Raw genomic sequence first — 23,557 nt, 5'->3', positions numbered from 1 at the left:
AACTTTGGAGCTATAGTCCCATAATTTTGCCCACATAACCAATTTTCCAATCGCTGTATTTTTTTTAATTTTTTTTTTGCAATATGATTAATTTCACATTGTCTGTTATGACTTCCTTTGTAATTTCGAGTCAGTGTACCATCCCTTTCCCTAATATCCATTTTTTTTTCAAATTGTGCACTCTGCTCCTCTGTATTCTTGTTGAACTTTTTGCTTTATTCAGTGACATGGTCATGTCATCTCAGAGTTTGGGAATGATAATTAAACTGTTAAAGGAAGCAGTTTATTCTAGTAAGCTTATATGTTGTGTTTGCAAAGACTGAGTACTTGTTCCAGCGCATAAAATGGCATAGAAAGTTCTGTCAGTTTGTAAATAATGCAGGAGTAAAGAAACTCACCAAGTAGGGGAAACATTGAGACAGAGATACACAGAATAAAGAATTAATTTTCGATGAAGAGAGGTACAAGTACATTATAAAATCTGACAAATGAATGCAGGACAAAGTAATGTAATCCGCTTCTATGGAAATGATTTCACGTTGGTACTACAACATGATGAAGAAGATTTCAGAGCAGTAATATTCAATATCAAGAATATCGTATGTAAATTACATAGTCTAAAACCACCAGTATATGAAATACTGGAAGAATATTCAGTAAACTGGTTAAACCAACAATTTTTAGGCAGATTTAAACTGAACTGCGAACAAACTAGCTATGTTTACTCACCTCAGCTCAGTATGGTACATATGCAACGTTCCTGTCTCAGCATTGCGCCGTTGAATCCAATCTCTTGTCCACTGTCGCCTTCACATTTCTCTCCTCTCTTCATCGATAATCGCTAGTAAAGCTAAAGTAGCGAGTTTACGCTTCTTCATTTCGAAAACACTTTTCTGTATGCTTTACTGTTCGAGCGTGCCAGCAGTAGCCGACAACTGCCGCTGGAGAGCGCTGCAGTCGCATGTGAGCACGCTGGGACACACGTACTGGAGAGACAAGTCGCGTCGTTTCTGAGCGTCCAGCAGCACGGTGGACTCGGCACGCTCAACGTTGGAACGCAGGGCCCGCGTGCCGACGGCTCAAGCTCTGAATCCGTGACCATTCATGATGGAAAGTCATTTTAACGTTATTTTGTGTGTTACCTTCTTGATTTTTTCGGGCATGGTGTCAAAATATGAACACACTGCAATCGGAGCGAAAGTAACTCGTGGAATCAGTACTAGTATGATTCATAAAGGAAGTTAACTATGTGGACTGACTTTACCAAACTCTTATTTTGCTGTTAAGACACAGTACAGTACCAGAATTTCGCGAGTAATGTTCCAGTGAATTGACTTGAACTCCACAGGAGAAGTATTAATGTGTTCAGGCAGCAACTGGCTCTCAATAACGCTTACTATCTGTACGTTACTGAAGGAAAAAGTTAATAGTTGTAGGTAAATAAAAACTAATGATTGAGCACTATTGACAATGATGAAAGGTTCTTTGGTCAGTTTAATTATAGGAAATAATTACTATAGAAATAGCACTGATTATTATTGGAATTCTCAAGGAATATTCCCTACCTTACATTATTTAACAAAAATGAAAATGTGGCACTTGGATCTATTATAGTTTGAATAATTGTAGCCATTTTCTTGGTTTTGATACCTGTTATTATTACATGACATATAAAGTTGGCTCAACAATCAGCATGGAAACACAGAAAATCATTTATCAATATATTCAGATGATTGCAGCACAAAATAGGAAAGACTGTTAATTACATTACACATGACACTGTAATCAATATTATTTCCATTACGAGAATCTTTCATATGAATGCTTCAACTCTTCATTCATGAAAACTAGACAGAATATTTCAAAACCTATCCTCACTAAATAATTAGGTACTTCAGAACTCCACAAAATTTGTTAACTTTTTGTAAGGAAAGTAATTGTCAAGGTAAAACGACTAACATTGCCACTAGCCACTGTCTGACTCGTGCAACAAAGGAGCCTTGAAGTTCGACCTGCAGAGCCACTTATTCTGTTCCCGCCAAGCCAGTTCCTTTGTGGTGGCAATCCCCCCCCCCCTCCAAGTTTTATATGATTACAAACCTATTATCCATATATGTATTCTGTCACAGCACATTACTTTTGAAATTATATTCATATACTAATTAAAATTACGTAAAATATCATAAATAACGAATAAAACATATACTTCTATGATACATTAAAGAGCATTGTTATACATAGTCACTTTAGGCAAAAGCAGAAAAATAATTTAGTCAACACCGCTATTGGTAATATCGATAATTGTGTTAGATTCTGACTTTCTGTGATACATTTACCTCTGTCACCAAGGTCCCTCACATCCTTGTTTGAACAGCGGGGGATGGGGGGTGTCTGGCAGTTCAAAATAGTGTAAAAAAAATTCTCTGAAACAACTTTTCGGCCATGGTGAATATTCCATAATGTTTCGTGACTGCAACCGCATGACAATCGCTTTTCTACCACGCTATTTCGACTGACCACCCGACAGTCTCTTAAATGTTAGTTCCCAGTTATAGAACTCTCCTGAAGATAGCTGCCTGGTTGTGAAGATAGAAGTCGATGCCATGGTGTTGGAATCCCGAAATCTGATGCACCTTCTGCCATTTTAGTTTGTCTGTGACCAGTGGTCATGGCGGACTCCAGTCTGATGGCTTATCTGACGGCAAGAATGTTTGCTCCAGAAAGGGGCTTCGAACACGAGACTAGAAGCAAGAATGAATGACAGACAAATAAATAAAAAAAAAAAACAATGAAGCTATGCAATCTCAGTTCCGAAAACAAGTCATAAAAACTTGCTTTTGGAGTAAGCAGCTGTCACTCAGTCTCCTCAAAGTACTGAATAACAGTCATCAGAATATTGTAACAGCGAGAGCAGAGCAACGAATGTTACTCTTTGATGACGTGCTGCAAGAGTTATAGAACAGACGTGGCTACTAAAACACCAAAAGTACAGTTTCTAATTAAAATTGTAGGAACAGAAAAAAATATGGGAAATGTATTCGAAAGGAGTGAATAGTATATTGGGTCTGTTCACAAATTTTTATTTATGTGAAGTTCATTATTAAAAGAATTGTGAAAACGCGTAGGTGTGCCGAATTTTTTTTCAGGAACCGCAAGATATATGGGGAGATTAATGCCGCAATTTGGCGCGCGTCGACAGTGCTGCGCCGGCGGCTTTGTATCACTGTCAATGCTATTGTTTCAAATTTCATTAACAGTGAAATACTGGCAGTGCGCTGCACCGCACAGCGTCACGGAGAGGTCGCCCCCACAGAACTAGATTTATTTTCTATTATTTCCGTTTACAGCTCGAAATCATTACTTACAGCCATGTCAGATGATACCTGCCCGTTATGTATTACAGTGGGCAGGTAATTTTGCGAATGTGTGTCAGAATACACCTGGAAGCCAAATTAACGGTCGGATTTCTACGAATATGCGTTTATACATGGAGCAGCACGCGTAGGTAGACGTGGAACATCAAGAGGCATAAATTTGGCAGTGTGAGAAAACAGCAGTCTTCTCCTGCCAGAAAGTTCTTGACATGCAATGACAGTCTGATTAGAGTAACGAAAGCTTAAAATCCATTGCACATCCACATTTCGTTCCACTGTGCAGCTTATGGCACATCGTACAACATATCAGCTGTTCGTTCCGTTTCATTCGCATAAGAAGGGCGACATGCATGACTCCTTCTATGTCTGTATATGCGCTCTTACTAGCCTGATTTTCACTGAGTGGATCTCACTGGAAACATACGAAGAAGGCTGTAGCATATTCCTAAATCTCTCACATAATGGTCGTACCTGAAAACTCACAAGTTGGCTTTCATAAGATTGTTGGCGTCCATCTTCAAGCACCTGCCCGGTAAGTTGTTTCTGTATTTCTTTAACTCTCCTCCGGGAATCAAACAGTGATCATTCATTATCCCTTTTCTATACGTCCAGCATCACAAGGAGTCCTATGCCGTATGGCTCAGACAAACTTGAGCATAATTCTAGGATGCAAAGCATAAATGTTTTGTAAGCAATTTCCCTCATAGAACGGCTGCTTTCTCTTAGTGCGATACCAATGTACCGAATACTATCACCCTCTTTGCAGGTGACTATTTCATATTCTGAAAATTCGTTACACTCAGTAAGCAACCTTTTTTTTTTTTTTTAATTCGTCGGTCTTCTGACTTGGTTTGATGTGGCCCGCCCCGAACTCCTCTCCTGTGCCAAACTCTTCATCTCAAAGTAGCACATGCAATCTATGTCCTCAACTATTTGTTGAATGTTTTCCAATTCCTGTCTTCCTCTACAGTTTCTGTTCTCTATAGCTCCCTCTAATACCATGAAACTCATCTCCTCATGTCTTAACAGATGATCTATCATCCTGCCCCTTCTTCTTGTCAGTGTTTTCACATATTCCTTTCCTCTCAGATTATGCGCTGAATATCCTTATTTATTACCTTATCAGTCCACCTAACGTTCAGCACTGGTCTGTAACACCAACATCTCAAATGTTTTAAGTCTCTTCTATTCTGGTCTTCCCACTGTCCATAGCTCACTACCATACAATGCTGTGACCGAAACGCTCATTCTTGGATATTTCTTCCTCGAAGTAAGGCCTATAATTGACTCAGGTTGTTAAATTTCTCACTGTTGTCATTTCTGGTACTTTCATTACATTCCTCTTTCTTCTGTTTCCTCTCAGTCCATATTCTGTACTCATTAGAACGTAGATTCCATTCATCAGATCATGTAATTCTTCTTCACTGTCACTCAGGATAGCAATGTCAGCGAATTTTATCATTTATATCCTTTCATATGGAATTTTAATCCCAGTTCTTAAACTTTCTTTTATTTCTGTCATTGCTTCTTCAATTTACAGATTGAACAGTAGGGGCGAAAAACTACATCCCTGCCATACACCCTTTTTAATCCAAGCACTTCGATCTTAATGGTCCACTTTTATTAATCCCTCATGGCAGTTGTTGCATATTGCATATTACCCTTCTCTCCCATACCTTACCGCAATTTTTCTCTGAATTTCGAACATCTTGCACTACTTTACGTTGCCGAACGCTTTTTCCAGATTGACGAATTCTATGAATGTTTCTTGATTCTTCTTTAGTCTGGCTTCCATCAGCAATCGCAACGTCAGAATTACCTCTCTGGTGCCTTTACTTTTCCTAAGCTCAAAATCATCATAATCTAACACATCCTGAATTTCCATTTCCATTATTCTGTATGTTATTCTCGTCAGCCACTTCGATGCATGACCCGTTAAGATGATTGTATGATAATTCTCGCACTAGTTAGCTTTTCCATTTTCAGACTTGTGTGATCGTATGTCGCTAGACTCGTACATTTAGCATACCAAAGTGAATAATCGTTTTGTTGCCACGTCCATCAAGAAATTTAGAAATTTTGATGGAATGTTGTCTATCCCTTATGCCTTATTTGATCATAACTCCTATAAATCTCCTTTAAATTCTGATTCTAATACTGAATCCCTTATTTACATGGACTTCGGTTTCTTCTTCTGCCACATCAGACGAATCATTCCCTCATAGAGGTCTTCAGCGTACTCTTTCCACCTATCCTCTCTCCCCTCTGCAGTTATCAGTGTAATTCCCGTTGCATTGTTAATGTTACCATCCTCGCTTCTAATTTTACCGAAGAATGTTCTGACTTCCAATTTGCTGAGTCACTCCTTCGAACAAACATTTCTTTTTCGATTTATTCACATTTTCATGTAGCCATTCCTTCTAGCTTCCCTGTATTCCATATTTCATTCCTCAGTAAATTGTATGTCTGTATTCCTGAATTTCCATTAACATTTCTGTACCTATGATTTTCTTTCCAACTTCTGTGCTTGCCTTTTTTAGACATATTCATTCCTCTGCAACTGTATTACCTACTGAGCTATTCCTTATTGTTGTATCTATAAGCTTAGAGAACTTGAAGCATAACTAGTCATTCCTTAGTAGTTCTGTATCCCAATTCTTTGCTTCTTTGCGAATTGCTTCTTCCTTATTAATCTCTTAAACTTTAGTCTACTTTACATGACTAATACATTGTGTTCTGAGTTTATATCTACTCGTGGTTACGTATTACAATCCAGTATCTGATTTCGGACCATCTGTCTCACCAAGATGTAATCTAACTGAAGTCTTCCCGTACCACCTGGCCTTTCGAAGTACACATGCTCTTGTGATTCTAGAACAGAGTATTCGCTATTGCTAAGTGAACTCAATTAGCCTTTTCATCCCGCAGTCCTTGTGGTAAGCCCTTATTCTCCCGTAACCTTTTCTATACTCCTTCCCCTACAACTGCATTCCAGTCCCACAGGACTATTAGATTTTCATAGCGCTTTACGTACTATATTAAACTTTCGGTATCATCGTATACTATCTCTGTCTCTTCATCTTCAGCTTGCGACGTCGGCATGTGTATCCGAACTATCGTTATCGGTGGTGGTTTGCTGTCGATTCTGACAAGAACGAACCTATCACTGGATTGTTCACAGTAACACACGCTCTGCCCTATCTTTCTATTCATAACGAATCCTACTCCCATTATTGCATATTCTTTGCAGTTGATACTACCATACACTCATCTGAACAGAAAATTTTGTCTTCTTTTCATTTCATTTCACTGACTCGTACTGTATCTGGATTCAGCCTCTGCAATTCCGTTTTCAGATTTTATAGCTTCCCTACAACGCTCAAGCATCTGACATTCCACTCCCCGACTCGTAGAGCGTTATCTTCTTGTTGCTTATTCATTCTTTTCATCATGATCACCTCCCTCTTGCCAGTCGTTTCTCGAAGATCCAAATGGGAGATTACCGCTGAATCTTTTGCCAATTGAGAGATCATCATGACACTTTTTCAATTACAGGCCTCATGTGCTGTGGATACATGGTATGTATCTTTAATGAAGTGGTTTCCATTGCCTTCTGCAGGCTCATGCCGTTGACCATTACTGATTCTTCCGCCTTTAGGGGTAGTTTCACACACCAAGGACAAGACAGTACCCTGAATCTCTGTTTGCTTCTCCGCTCTCTTTGACAAGGCCGTTGGCAGATTGAGGGTGGCTACTCATGCCGAAAGTCTTCAGCCGCCAGTGCTGACTATTTATAAAAGTTTAAGCTGTGCCGTTCAGATTATGAATCCTAAGGGCTAACCATTAGCCTAGAGCTCTCGAACAATAACAGCGACGGCGGTCAAACACTGTGTTAACATCTCATGTATGAGGTTGTTCTAAGGTTGGTCTTACACTTGCTACCTTGCGCGAAGGTTAGCGACCCGCAGCAATGAGTAATGACGTCCAGCATCAAGTACTGAACTCATCATAGCAGCCAGCACTGATGAGTAATACAGAGGTCTACCAACATTGATCCTATTCATGCAGAGGCTGCCCTAAAACTCCAGCGCCGAACCAGTGTGACGGCCTACCGTAACGGCGGGCCAAGTGCTGCATTCGGCACGACATCACTACATCAGTGTCGCCGTCCACTTGATGTGGCAATGCAGGCAGTGTTATCGGAGGGACTATGTACTCCCTGAAACGGCGTGTGAGTCGAACACACACAGACCGCCGTGACAGGGTTGTCATCAGCATCCATTCCGAGCTGATGCAGTGTCCTTGCCTTGAGTCTACTGGTCGATTCAGCGGTTCCTCTCCGGATTATAAAGCCACCAGCTGACGCAGAAGACACGGCAACGAATTGTATTTCGAGTAATAAATGGAATTACCATGAACACTGTTTTATTGCGTCTAACGACACCACACAGTTGCTCAGTCTTCGTCATGACAAAACAAATGGCGTTTCCAGCCCAGCTGTGGGTGACCCATGCAGTACTGAGCATACATAGGAAAAGAAATATACCATAAAACTATTGATGACATTTCTGGAAACAGTATCTAACGTATGTTATTTAGGGATATCTATCCTGAAGGACATTAAACGCGATGACATTTGTGTTAGGAGAAGAGCCAACACCGTGTTACGAGTGGAGGCCGAAATGCACGCGTGTTAGCTCACGCAGGCTAGCGTGAGGAGGGAAGAACTATACTGACGTGTGGTCGGGAACATGACAAGGAATGAGAATTCAGAAAGCGGACGTAATTAGTTGATACTTAACTTTATTCCATTAATGATGAACGTCGCTCTTGACGGTACATGATTCACAATATTATCTGTTCAGCATACATTCTTGAAGGTAGTAATTATAGTAACTGAATATGGCGCCTTGCCAGGTCGTAGCAAATGACGTAGCTGAAGGCTATGCTAAACTGTCATCTCTGCAAATGACAGTATGTAGACAGTGAACCATCGCTAGCAAAGTCGGCTGTACAACTGGGGCGAGTGCTAGGGAGTCTCTCTAGACTAGACCTGCCGTGTGGCGACGCTCGGTCTGCAATCACTGATAGTGGCGACACGCGGGTCCGACATTCTAACGGACCGCGGCCGATTTAAATGCTACCACCTAGCAAGTGTGGTGTCTGGCGGTGACATCACATTCCTCCCCCGCAAATCGGCATACGGTTGTGGTATAAGGCATCCGCCCGCCATGAGGAGGACCCCATGTTGATGTATCGACGAGGTGGGGAGCCCAACAACAGGCGAGGCTGTGCCACCCACACCCTGATATTCGGACCGTGGGGAGCAAGGGAACGCCTGTTTTTTTATTTTTTGTCTTGGTTCGGTTTTAGGGCGCATAACTGCTACGGCCATTAGCGCCCGGTCCGTGACTTAGGAAACAGTAAAAAACCGAAAATGGAAACCAGCAGCAATGGAAACTATAGTCGTAAAATTGGAGAAACTAAAAGCAGAAGGAAGGCTTCAAAATCCACTACAGAAAGGGGTTGGTTGTCCCCAAAAAAAAGCTTCAAATGACCGACGTCATTTCACTGGCACTAATAAACTCGAGAACGCGATCGGCTGAGCGCGTGTCATCTGCTAAAATCGACGATATATCAGGCAACAGCTGTGGACGGGAGCGTAACGGATTAAAATAGGGGCAGTCAATTAACAGGTGTCTTACCGTCCACATCTGAGAGCAGTGGGGACAGAGTGGGGGAGGATCGCCGCTTAAAAGATGTTGATGGCTAAAAAGACAGTGCCCTAGCCGGAGTCTAGTTAAAATTACCTCCTCCCGACGACGCGTTCAGGAGGAAAAGGTCCAAGCGCAAGGAAGAGCTTTCACGTCCCGCAATTTATTATGAGGAAGTGTCGACCAATGTGCGTGCCATAAAAGAACAACACGACGACATAAAACGCTCCGTAGATCGGCGAAGGGAATCGATTGAATAGCTGGCCGAAGAAGAGAGACTGCAGCCTTGGCTGCAATATCGGCCGCCTCATTTCCACAGATACCAACGTGTCCCGGGAGCCAGAGGAACGCCAACGAGACGCCCCCCAGGTGGAGCAAGCGCAGACAGTCCTGAATCCGGTGGACCAGAGGGTGCACAGAGTAAAGAGCTTGGAGACTGAGAAGAGAGCTGAGAGAATCTGAGCAGATAACGTACTGTATCCGCTGATGGCGGCGGATGTAGTGGACAGCCTGGAGAACAGCGTAAAGCTTCGCAGTATAAACCGAACACTGGTCGGGAAGCCGAAAGTGATTTGGGGTGTCGCCAACAATATAGGCACTACCTACACCTAACGATGTTTTCGAGCCATCGGTGTAAATAAATGTGGCTTCCGTCATTTGTGCACATAGAGCAGCAAATGCCCGACGATAAACAAGTGAAGGGGTACCATCCTTGGGAAATCGACAAAGGTCACGGAGCAGGCAGATCCGGGGACGGAGCCAAGGCGGTGCTGTACCCCAAGTTGTCAAGAAGGTTTTAGGAAAGCGGAAGGAAAGAGAATGGAGCAGTCGACGGAAGCGGACTCCCGGTGGTAGTAGGGAGGATGGGCGGCCTGCATACCCTATATCACAGGAGGCGTCGAAAAAAATGTCATGGGCTGGATTAGCAGGCATGGACGACAGATGGCTAGCATAACGACTCAGAAGGACTGCTCGTCGATTGGACAGCGGAGGTTCAGCAGTCTCAGCATAAAGGCTTTCCACAGGGCTGGTGTGAAAAGCTCCAGACACTAAACGTACTCCACGGTGGTGGATAGAGTCGAAACGCCGAAGAATAGACGGCCGAGCAGAGGGGTAGACTATGCTTCCATTGTCCAATTTCGAGCGCACTAAAGCGCGATAGAGGCGGAGAAGGACCACTCGGTCCGCTCCCCAGGAGGTACCATTCTGGACACGGAGGGTGTTGAGGGATCGCAGACAGAGAGCCGAAAGGTAGGAAATGTGGGAGGACCAGCACAATTTTCTGTCAATCGTAAGACCCAAGAATTTAGCGACGTCTGAAAACGGAAGGTTGACAGGTCCTAGATGTAAGGAGGGTGGAAGAAACTCCTTACGTCGCCAAAATTTAAGACAAACGGTCTTACTGTGAGAAAAACGGAAGCCGGTTTCGATGCGAGTGGAGGCGATCGAGACATCCTTGAAGACGTCATTCAAGAAGGCTGGTCCGTTGAGAGCTGTAGTAGATCGCAAAATCGTCCACAAAGAGGGAGCCCGAGACATCAGGAAGGAGACAATCCACAATTGGATTGATGACTATGGCAAACAGTACAACACTCAGCACGGAGCCCTGGGGTACCCCGTTTTCTTGGGAGAAAGTACGGGAGAGAGTAGTGTTCACCCGCACCCTAAATGTGCGCTCTGCCATAAATTCGCGAAGAAAAAGGGGCAGCCGACCTCGAAAGCCCCAAGAGAACAGTGTGAGGAGGATGCCTGTCCTCCAACAGGTATCATATGCTCTCTCCAGATCAAAAAATATTGCTACTGTTGGGCGTTTCCGAAGAAAATTGTTCATGATATAAGTGGAGAGAGCAACAAGATGGTCAACTGCAGAACGATGCTTTCGGAATCCGCATTGGGCAGGTGTTAAAAGACTGCGGGATTCCAGCCACCAAGCTAAACGGTAATTCACCATACGCTCCAACTCCTTGCAGACACTACTCGTGAGAGAAATGGGGCGATAGCTAGAGGGGAGATGTTTGTCCTTTCCAGGTTTCGGAACAGGAACGACGATAGCTTCCCGCCATCGTCTGGGAAAAGTACTGTCGGTCCAAATTCGATTATAAAGGCGAAGGAGGTAACGCAGACTATGGGTTGACAAATGCAGCAACATTTGGCCGTGGATACCATCCGGTCCTGGGGCGGAGGAGCGAGAAGAAGAGAGTGCATGTTGGAGTTCCCGCATGGAGAAAACAGTATTGTAGCTTTCGCGATTTTGAGAGGAGAAAGCAAGATGTCGCACTTCCGCTGCACGTTTCTTCGGGAGAAACGCTGGCGGGTAATTTGAAGAGCTCGATAGACGCACCTGAGAACCGTCGAAGCCGACTCCAAACTTCCGAGGAGGGAGTGAAGGTGTTAAATGAGCTAATAAAGAATTTCCAGCTTGCCTTCTTGCTATCGCGGATGACATGACGGCATCGCGCACGGAACTGCTTATAGCGGATACAGTTGGCCAAAGTACGATGATGGCGAAAAACGCGAAGAGCACGTCGCCGCTCACGTATTGCGTCACGGCATGCCTCGTTCCACCAAGGAACTGGGGGGCGCCGGGGCAATTCGGAGGTGCGTGGTATTGAACGTTCCGCAGCTGTAAGAATAACGTCGGTTATATGTGTGACCTCATCGTCGACGCTGGGAAAGTGACGGTCATCGAATGTCGCTAGAGACGAAAAAAGTGTCCAATTGGCTTGGGCAAACTTCCAGCGTCGCGGGCGCATATATGGCAGCTGAGGCTGCAGTATAAGGACACATGGAAAGTGGTCACTCGAGTGTGTGTCATCAAGGGCGAACCATTCGAAGCGCCGAGCTAGCGGAACAGCACCGACCGCAAGGTCCAAATGAGATAAATTTGTCGTGGAGGCAGACAAAAATGCAGGGACCCCAGTGTTGAGGCAAACTAGATCCGCTTGGTGGAAGACGTCTAGCAATAGTGAGCCATGTGGACAAGGATGTGGAGATCCCCAAAGCGGGTGGTGGGCATTGAAGTCCCCAACCAGCAAATTGGGGGGGTGGAAGCTGACCAAGAAGATGAAGGAGATCAGCTCGTGCCATTGGTGTGGACGATGGAATGTATACAGTACAAAGAGAGAACGTGTATCCAGAAAGGGAAAGATGGACGGCGACAGCTTGGAAGGAGGTGTTTAAGGGGATAGGGTGATATTGGAGAGTATCATGGAGAAGAATCATGAGTCCTCCATGGGCGGGAGTGCCTTCAACAGAGGGGAGATCATATCGGACAGACTGAAAATGAGGGAGAACAAAGCGGTCATGGGGACGAAGCTTTGTTTCCTGAAGACAGAAGATGACCGGAGAGTAGGATCGTAAGAGGATCGACAATTCATCCCGATTGGCTCGAAGGCCGCTAATATTCCAGTGGATAATGGACATAGGGTGAACAGAAAATGGAGGAATGTGACAAAGGTTGCCGTCAACTCAACGACTGCTCAGAGCTTGCGACCGACAGCATGGAATGGCATTCAGCCGAAGGCAGAAGATCCTGATCCATAGGTTGTTCAGGAGCAGCTCCTGCCACCAGCGATCGGCCGGTTGATCAGCCGCCAGCAGTGCGCCTCGGCGACACAGAAGACGGCCGAGGGCGATTTCCGCCAGGTAGTGCTGTAGATGAGACACGTCTTGGCGGAGAAGGGGATGAACTGGGTTTCTTATTAGCCTTCTTGGAAATATGATGTTTAGATGAAGGAGGAACCGATGGTTGTGAGGTTGGGGTACGTAAAATATCTTCACGAGTATGCTCTTTTTTCGAAGTCTTGGTGTCTGGCTTTTGGGCTCGAGATTTAGCAGAACCCAATGAAGGGTGAACCATAGAGAGGGCAGGTGAAAGTGGTGCGGTTGAACTGGCGATCTTTGCGCTGGCCGATCTGACGACCGTGGCACTAAAGGTGAGGTCGCAAGTCTGCGTGTCCACCTCCTTTGTTGGCCGAAGAGAAGCAAGGACGGTGCTATATTTTCCAGTCTGAGGCACAGTGGGCTGTCGACTGGCGAATAATTTTCGAGCAGCAAAGGTCGACACCTTTTCCTTCACTTTGATTTCCTCGATGACCTTTTCGTCTTCAAAAATGGGGCAATCTCGAGAGGAAGCAGCGTGGTCACCCATACAGTTGATGCAGCGAGGGGATGGAGGTGGACAAGCACCCTCATGGGCATCCTTGCCACATGTAACACATTTGGCCGGATTGGAACAGGACGGGCTGGTGTGATTCAACCTCTGACACCGATAGCAACGCGTAGGGTATGGGACATAAGGGTGAACGGAGCCTGCTTTGATTTTGGATGGGAGTTGAGCTTTGTCAAATGTCAAGAAGACAGTGTGGGTTGGAATGATGTTCGTGTCAACCCTTTTCATAACTCTATGAACAGCCGTTACGCCCTGATCAGACAGGTAGTGCTGAATTTTGTCGTCATACGATACATCGAGGGAGCGTGCATAAACGACTCCACGCAAGGAATTTAAAGTACGGTGCGGTTCCACCCGGACAGGGAAGGTGTGGAGAAGTGAAGTACGCAGAAATTTTTGTGCCAGGAGGGCACTGACTGTTTCTAACAACAAGGTGCCATTCTGTAATCTGGAACAAGACTTAACAGGACCTGCAATTGCGTCGATACCTTTCTGAATAATGAAAGGGTTGACCGTGGAGAAGTTGTGACCTTCGTGAGACCGAGAAACAACAAGGAACTGTGGCAATGATGGAAGAACTGTCTGTGGCTGACACTCAGTGAACTTACGCTTGTGAGCTGACATAGTGGAAGGTGAGGAAACCATTGCGGAAGAATGCCCCATGATTACCTGCGTCTCCGATGGCGCGCTCCACCCGTGTGGGAGCCCTCTCTGAGGGCACTCCCGCCTTAGGTGATTGTTCACACCTCAGGTCACATCTCCCGACAAACGGACGGAGGGACCAATCGGCACTTTCAGAAGGCATCAGCTCGGGTAATCACCCCTCTCTGGGCCTGGCCGTTACCAGGGGGTACGTACGTGTCCTACCTGTCTACCCAGGGCGGGGAATTACGCGTTACCCCGTCACCGGCTACGCACGAAAATGTGTGGGTCGGCCTTCAGACACGCACAGGGAGGAAGAAAGAGAATGGGAAATACAAAGAAAGGGAATGGAAAGAAGAGAGGTCTCCAACGCCGCAGCGGAGAAAAGGGTAAAGAGAAGAGGTAAGGAAAAGAGAAGGACAAAGGAAGGATGAAGACATACAAGCAGAGATGGCGAAGAACGCGTTAAATTTCCGAGCGTCCGCCTCCGGATGTAGGCACAAACCATACTCCCAGAGGGGGAGAAAGGGAAAGAAAGAACCAGAGGTTAGGGGAGGGGGGGCGAAGATGTGGGATAGGGAAGGATGCGGAAAAGGAAGGTATGCAGCCCGGAAAGGAAGGAGGGCCACATTAGATCAGGGTCCCGTGCTCGCTACGCACATATCCACAAAAGAGTTGTGGACCCCCTGGTGGGGGGGGGTAGGGAACGCCTGAAAACCTACTCCGGGGTGCACGCCAACATGCAGTGTATGCGCCCATAGAGGGACAGGAGGGGCCGAAGGGTCAACCTAAATCGGGCCGGGGCACCCGAAGGGCGAAGACGACATACGGTCTGGAGTGGGCAAGAGTTCCATGTCAGAGGACAACTGGTCACAGTGAGCGATCGGCGGCGCGTGACCCAGGGGGGCGCCCAGCGGATGCAGTGATGCGTCCACTGCAGGCGTCGCCGGCAGGAGAACAGGCGGCGGCGGTAAGTCGCTATGGTGCAAGAATGGAAGGCAGTGTCGGTAACAGCTGGGACTGAGGCGAACCAGTAGATGGGTCCCCGGGACGCTGACCGGATTGCACCGTCGCTGAAAGCAGACAACGAGCGGCAGAGCCCGTGCGACAACAGAGGCGCAGCTGTTTGAGATGCCGGCGCACCTCACCAGAGGCCCCCAAAACCAGATACATAGCGCGTCCGAGGCAGCGAAGAATGCGCCCTTCGAGCCAGCGCCGTGAACCTCGATAGTGGCGGTAGTAGACAACGTCGCCTGGGGCAAGAGCAGGTGGCTGCCGCTGCACAGGAACCTGATGCACTGTATGTAGCAAAGACATCAAGGTTCGATGAGGGCGACGGTGGATCAACTCTGCTGGCGAGCGACTATCTCGGGGCTGAGAGCGATACGAGGACAAAAAGAGCAATATCGCGTCCTCCCGAGAATGGGACTCTTTCAACTTCAACATCTGTGACTTGAAAGTCCTGACCAATCGTTCAGCGGCACCGTTTAACAGTGGCGAAAACGGCGCGGACGTCAGATGTTGAATACCATTGGCCTTGCAGAATGACTGAAATTCTGCGGACATGAACTGGGGGCCACTGTCGGAAACAATAGTCTATGGAAGACCTTCAATGCAAAAGATAGCAGATAACACTTGGATGGTGGCAGATGATGTTGTGGAAGACATCCGGACAACAAAAAGAAATTTACTGAATGAATCTATCACAACCAACCATCGATCATTCCAGAATGGACCAGCAAAATCGATGTGTAAGCGTTGCCAAGGGAAAGTGGCTTGTTGCCATGCAAAGAATTTCCGCGGTGGTGCTGATTGTTGTTCGGCACACACCATGCAAGAAGAGCACATATTCGTAATCTCGGCATCGATTCCGAAACAAGTAGAGTGCTGACGAGCAAGTTGTTTCGTTCTCACTACACCCCAACGTCCTTGGTGGAGAAGCTTGAAGACAGAGAACTATAACGAACGTGGTACCGCGGCCCTGGACTGATCGTTATCAGAACGCAACAGCAAAACACCACGTCCAACAAAAAGTCTGTCCTTGTGAGCAAAAAATCGGTGTACCAGCGGGTCTCCGGTTCGTGTCTTTAACTGGGGCCATTGAGTAGCAACAAAATGCAGGACGGTAGCAAGGACAGGGTCGGCAGTTGTGGCCATAGCTACACGACGAACATCAATCGGAAACGGTTCGACCACTCATCGGTTTCCAAATCAATGAACATGCAAGCAAGTTTGGAGGAATCGAATGCCCTATCCTCAGCAACAGGCAAACAGGACAACGCATCGGCGTTTCCGTACTTAGCAATGGACCGATACAATACGTCGTAGCGGTAGTGCCAGTGGAAAATAGACCAGCAAATGAATTTCTGCCCTGTACGTGGAGGTACAGGATTGTTCGGGTGAAAAAGCGATGTCAAAGATTTGTGGTCTGTGATTATGTTAAAGCGACGACCATACAAGAAGTCATGAAACTTTGTAACATCAAATACGAGAGCCAGTGCTTGTTTCTCGATCTGTGAATAATTTCTTTGCGCAGACAAGAGCAATTTGGACGCAAAGGCAATATGGCGATCGTGGGAGCCATCTTTGTGAGCAAACACAGCACCGATCCCATAATCCAATGCATTCACCATCAACAAAAGGGGCCTCTGGGGATCGAGTGGCGTAAGGCAAGTATTGGAAAGGAACGCCGATTTCAACCGGCAAAAGGCGCGTTCGCATTCCGTCGTCCAGACGAATGGAACACCTTTACGGCGTAAGCGATGAAGCAGAACTGAAATGGAAGAGGCATGTGGCACATATCTGTGATAATAGTTGATTTTTCCCAACACATTCTGTAGCTGCTTGAAATTCTTCGGTGAAGGCGAGCCTTGAATGGCACGGAGGTGCGTGGGACTAGGATGTATGCCTTGGGCATTGAGTACATGTCCCAGGTATGGCAAGTCACTAGCAAAATACACACATTTGTCCTTCCGTAAGCGAAGATCATTTTGTCGCAAGACCTGAACTAATGTTCTGAGCTTGGCTAAATGTTCTTCTTCCATCTTTCCGGAGATCACAATATTGTCTAGATAGTGTCTGCAGTAGGGACCGAGGCACAAACAGTTTGTAGATATTGCTGAAACAATGCTGGGGCAGATGCACACCCGAATGGCAGTCGTTTGAATTGATACAAACCAAGATGCGTGGTAACTACCAAAACGCGCTGGGATTCTTCATCCACCGGTAGTTGCAAGTACACATCTGCTAGGTCCAACTTCGAAAAATATGTGCCTGGGCACAGTTTGTCAAAATGATCTTCCGGGTGGGGTAAAGGAAAAGTTGCAATCACTAGTTGTGGATTCTCTGTTGCCTTGAAGTCCACACAATGTCTCAATTTTCCTGAGGGTTTTGGCAAAATTACTAATGGCGATGCCCAGAGAGAAGCCTGCATACGTTCAATTACACCTTGTGATTCCAAATCGTGTAATGTTTCTGCGACCTCATTACACAATGCATGGGGAACATTGCGCGCTGTGAAAAATTTCAGTTGCGCGTTTACTTTCAGTTCCAAATGTGCTTTATAGTTCTTAGTTCAACCGAGGTCTGGTGCAAGAATGTCTTAAAATTCTTCAGATAGACGAGAAACATCGTCTGAAGGCACAGTCTGGATCACTGATAGGACCTAATTTACTATAGGCAAGTTAAAAAAATGAAATGATTCAAATGGCTCTGAGCACTATAGGACTTAACATCTTAGGTCGTCAGTCCCCTAGACTTAGAACTACATAAACCAAACTAACCTAAGGACATCACAAACATCCATGCCCGAGGCAGGATTCGAACCTGTGACCATAGCAGCACCGCAGTTCCGGACTTAAGCACCTAGAACTGCTCAGCCACAAGGGCGGCCAACTGAAATGAATCAAAACCAAGCAAGTTCACTGCAGAAGAAGAACGAAGGATGTAAAATGACACAAGTTTTGTTTGCCCTATGTGTGTTGCAAGAAGGCTGCACTGCCCTAACACAGGGATCTCTTGACCTGAATAGCTAGTTAACCTAACATTTGCAGCACGCAACGGAGGTGTGCCAATCAGTTTGTAAGTGTCTTGATTGATCACTGAAACTGCAGCTCCGGTATGGAGCTGGAATTGTATCACTTTGCCTTTAATGTCTAAGTCTACAGAAAGTTTATTGTCCTGCTGATGACAAGAGCAACAGTCTCGTGCAACGTGAACTGACACTAGTTCAAAATCACTTGCGACTTACGGGAGTTCAGGCGATGTCGACGCACACTATTTGTGGGACGAACACAGTCACTGTTCACTGTTAGAGAGAGTGGCACTGGGCGGAGTGGATTGAAGGACATGAATTTCCATGGGCGACGTTTCGCAACCGTGAGTATCCTTGGTTCGATTCCGATTCCGGCGCAAAGCAAAGGGCCTGGATAGGTTGGAGTTTATGATCTGAGCTTTTTCTGCCAAACACTCTGAACATGTCCTTTTTTATTACAGTAAAAGCAAATGGCTTGGCGTGACAGGAAATTCTCACGCGAATGTTAAGTAGTGCACCGTGGGCATGATTTGAGCACTGCATTTGCTTGCCGGCGCGGCACACATGGCTGAGAGCCTGGCGGCAGCAGCGCGGCCGGGCGTGAGGGCTGTTTACTGCTGTGTGCAGCTCGCCTGGCGGCCGTTTAACCTGACACACGGCTTGCCAAGTTTCAAATGATTCCTGAGGAAATTCAAGTCTGTCCTGCCTATGAAATATGTCCATCACTTGTTGAAGGGAGGGATTGACTAGTTTCAAAATCTGTTCCCTTATACGAACATCAGAAACGTTCTGTGCAATTGCATGACGTAAGATAGTATCTGAATAGGGGAGTCCACATTGACACTCAGCCCTGCAAGTTTGCAACCCACTCCCGATTAGTCGGGCCTTCCGTACGTTTTGTACGAAAGAAGGTATACCGTTTCTCAACTACATTGACTGATACTTTGAAATATGCATCTAATGCAGACAAAATTTCTTCGTAGGACAGAGTAGCTACGTCGCGTCACGGAAATAATTTGACTATCACAGGGTAGGCTTGCACACTGACGGACGACAAATGAAAAGGTTGCCGCTCGTTACCTTGAATTCAGTAGGCGGCGAGATGGAATCCAAATTGGCGCGACCACTCCGTCCAGCTCTCCGGTGCAGCATCGAAAGGTGTGAAGGTGCAACTGCGTTTTGTGGCTGCGTTCGCGGTGGAGTGGCGGCTGCCGCATCGTTTTGCATTGCACGTTGACCCTGAACGAGCTGTCCAAGGGCATCCAATAATGCTTGCGTCTGGTGATTCTGTAAGCGATAAAATTCGGACAGTAAATCTGGAGATTGTGGCGAAGCCATTACACAATGAAATCAGGGCAGTCTCAACGACATATGTCAGTATAGTTAAGAACACTGTTTTTACTCCTCGTCGCCAATATTGTGTTAGAAGAGCCAACACCGTGTTACGAGTGGTGGCCGAAATGCACGCGTTTTAGCTTTCTCAGGCTGGCATGAGGTGGTAAGATCTATACGGACGTGAGGTTTGGAACATGTCAAGGAATGAGAATTCAGAAAGCAGACGTAATTAGTTGACACTTAACTTTAATCTATTAATGATGAACGTCGCGCTTGACGGTATATGATTCACAATATTATCAGTTCAGAATACATTCTTGAAGATAGTAATTATAGTAACTGAATATGGCGCCTTGCTAGGTCGTAGCAAATGATGAAGCTGAAGGCTATGCTAAACTGTCATCTCTGCAAATGAGAGCGTATGTAGACAGTGAACCAACGCTAGCAAAGTCGGCTGTACTACTGGGGCGAGTGCTAGGGAGTCTCTCTCAGCGTTGCCAACCCCAGAAGATAAAATTATGGCATTTTGTATTTAAAATAGTCGTTTTTTATCTAAAATTATCGTCTATTGATAATCTTAAAGAAACAATAACAATAATGCTGATAATATGACGTACACAATATTTGTTTTCAATCGCGAATGGCAAAGTCTTCTCACCTTTTATAATTTTTATCCATAAAAATCACCTAATTACGAACCAAAACGTCACTCATCGCGATGCTAAGTACTAAAAATACGTTCAGAACCAGATAAACTCGGAAGTGTCTAAAGCATCACAGATTTTATGCAAGGAAAATTCGCTAACCCCGATCGAAAAGCAGCACTGTGTACGTAATACAATTAAAAACAATAATATAATTAAACTCACCCTGATAAGCATCGTTGTCGAACTCCAAATCTGTGAAATCGGCGTCACTATACCGATGAGATTCCTTCCTCTTAGCATAAATGTTCGACGTGTTCATTGATGCAATCATTGCACTGGTTGGTTCGAACTGTCCACAATTCTTCACGCGCTGGGAAGTGAGCATTACTGCGCTGACTGTACCCGAATGTAACTTATTTCTCAATGGTGTCTTCACTAGATCTATTTTTGAAAAGACCCACTCACAACCAGCACCTGAATGTGGTAAAACTAATATATCTAGCACAAAGATTCCGAGCTGGAGGAACTCTTGGTTACCATGAAGGTCCCTAGTGTTCTTTATGAACACCCAAAATTCGTCCACCACTTTAGACCGTAGATTTTCGGGAAATTCTGCATGTGGCAATGCTCTCCACTGATCATCAATCATTTTCATAAGCCTTTTGTCTTTTGGAGAAATCCTCTGAACCGACATTATACACTCCTGGAAATGGAAAAAAGAACACATTGACACCGGTGTGTCAGACCCACCATACTTGCTCCGGACACTGCGAGAGGGCTGTACAAGCAATGATCACACGCACGGCACAGCGGACACACCAGGAACCGCGGTGTTGGCCGTCGAATGGCGCTAGCTGCGCAGCATTTGTGCACCGCCGCCGTCAGTGTCAGCCAGTTTGCCGTGGCATACGGAGCTCCATCGCAGTCTTTAACACTGGTAGCATGCCGCGACAGCGTGGACGTGAACCATATGTGCAGTTGACGGACTTTGAGCGAGGGCGTATAGTGGGCATGCGGGAGGCCGGGTGGACGTACCGCCGATTTGCTCAACACGTGGGGCGTCAGGTCTCCACAGTACATCGATGTTGTCGCCAGTGGTCGGCGGAAGGTGCACGTGCCCGTCGACCAGGGACCGGACCGCAGCGACGCACGGATGCACGCCAAGACCGTAGGATCCTAAGCAGTGCCGTAGGGGACCGCACCACCACTTCCCTGCAAATTAGGGACACTGTTGCTCCTGGGGTATCGGCGAGGACCATTCGCAACCGTCTCCATGAAGCTGGGCTACGGTCCCGCACACCGTTACGCCGTCTTCCACTCACGCCCCAACATCGTGCAGCCCGCCTCCAGTGGTGTCGCGACAGGCGTGAATGGAGGGACGAATGGAGACGTGTCGTCTTCAGCGATGAGAGTCGCTTCTGCCTTGGTGCCAATGATGGTCGTATGCGTGTTTGGCGCCGTGCAGGTGAGCGCCACAATCAGGACTGCATACGACCGAGGCACACAGGGCCAACACCCGGCATCATGGTGTGGGGAGCGATCTCCTACACTGGCCGTACACCACTGGTGATCGTCGAGGGGACACTGAATAGTGCACAGTACATCCAAACCGTCATCGAACCCATCGTTCTACCATTCCTAGACCGGCAAGGGAACTTGCTGTTCCAACAGGACAATGCACGTCCGCATGTATCCCGTGCCACCCAACGTGCTCTAGAAGGTGTAAGTCAACTACCCAGGCCAGCAAGATCTCCGGATCTGTCCCCCATTGAGCATGTTTGGGACTGGATGAAGCGTCGTCTCACGCGGTCTGCACGTCCAGCACGAACGCTGGTCCAACTGAGGCGCCAGGTGGAAATGGCATGGCAAGCCGTTCCACAGGACTACATCCAGCATCTCTACGATCGTCTCCATGGGAGAATAGCAGCCTGCATTGCTGCGAAAGGTGGATATACACTGTACTAGTGCCGACATTGTGCATGCTCTGTTGCCTGTGTCTATGTGCCTGTGGTTCAGTCAGTGTGATCATGTGATGTATCTGACCCCAGGAATGTGTCAATAAAGTTTCCCCTTCCTGGGACAATGAATTCACGGTGTTCTTATTTCAATTTCCAGGAGTGTATGTGGAACAAGCGTTGACTGCCTTGCAGCACTTTTTGACAATGCTATTTCTGGTGTTAACCAACCCAACATTTTTAGAACAGAATTGTTGAAATCATACTGCTTTTTTTATCTCACAGTAAGATACTATAAGAAACTGTTGCACTCTGTAGTAGAAATCAGTCACTTTATTTTTTTGTGAGATGTTTTCAGATTGGCTCATGAAATCCATCACACTTACACAAATACATTTGCATATAAGGCACAAGTTGGGCTGGGTTTGCTGGATTTATGTCTGTCAAATCAGGAGACATAGCAGAGAAGGATTTCTTTGTACGTTTTGCACATTCTATCATGCAAAGAGCAAATTACTAATTTCTCGCTTTGAAAATATTGATTCAGAGACACAAATTTCGGTAGAATCCACTCGAGAAATATAAAAAATACACGTACAAAGCTGTTCCTGAATGCCTTTGCTAACTGCTGACAGTCTTTCTTCTTCCTACTTGCAAATGAAAAATAATTGCAATGTATTCCATTGTTCTAGAATACGTGAAACAACAGTTAACAAAGATAACCACTTGTTTGAAACGGATGCAGTATCTTGTGAGGTTCGACATTACAAAACAGTTGAGATTCCACAAACTGGGCTATTCTTTTTGAACTATGCTTAAAGAATGAATATGTATCCCTTGCTGTGTGTTCACATAGTCTTGGTAATTGTTTGCAAGCGTCACTTGCACATAGTTGTAATGAATGACATATACATTTCTGGATAAAAATACCAGGAAAATCTCTAATTATTCGACTAGCAACAGAATTATCTTTCCCCATCATTGTGTTGCAACCATCCGAAGCAAATCCTACTAAATTTTCTGGAGGAATATTATTTATTGACAAGGCTTTACGTACGAGGTCGTACAAAAAATTAGCATTGACACCTTCATGAGCGGCCTCTGCATTTTTCTCGTCAAACAGCTGTAACAACTGCTAAAATTTAGTATGTATTTTGGAGCTATCTTCATCAAAATACCGCACACAAATACACAAACTTTTTCGTAGCGGAAATGTCGGTAGATTCATCAATTATGAAACTGAACTATTGTCTCCGTAAAACTTCATTCAGTTCATCCAAATGACATTTACCTATGACATTCTTTATCACCCCTGTGGCTTTTGTTCTATCCAACTGCAAGTTCTCAACTATTTTAGAATCGGGAAAGGCACTTTTAATTACATCTGTTAAGTGATTGACTGTATTAATAGAGATGTTATATTCTGCCAAAAATCCACATAGCAATATTTCAGCCCCCTTGCCCTGCTTATCAAATGTATCAGACGATTTTGATTGTGATGAAAAGTCAAGCTTCTTTTGTAGAGGCCCGACACATTTTACGGCACTTAAGTGTTTTTTCCCTTTAGCGTGATTTTTCACTACAGTCAACTAAGCACTGAATTCACATCTACAAACTATACACCGAGCTTTATATGCATCATCACTAATAGGTTGTAGCCAATCCTTGAAAGATAAATCAGTCAAC

The sequence above is a fragment of the Schistocerca americana genome, chromosome 7 (genome assembly GCF_021461395.2).
Source record: "Schistocerca americana isolate TAMUIC-IGC-003095 chromosome 7, iqSchAmer2.1, whole genome shotgun sequence".
NCBI lineage: Eukaryota > Metazoa > Arthropoda > Insecta > Orthoptera > Acrididae > Schistocerca > Schistocerca americana.
The sequence above is the reverse complement of the archived record's forward strand: the minus strand, read 5'-3'. Positions refer to the sequence as shown.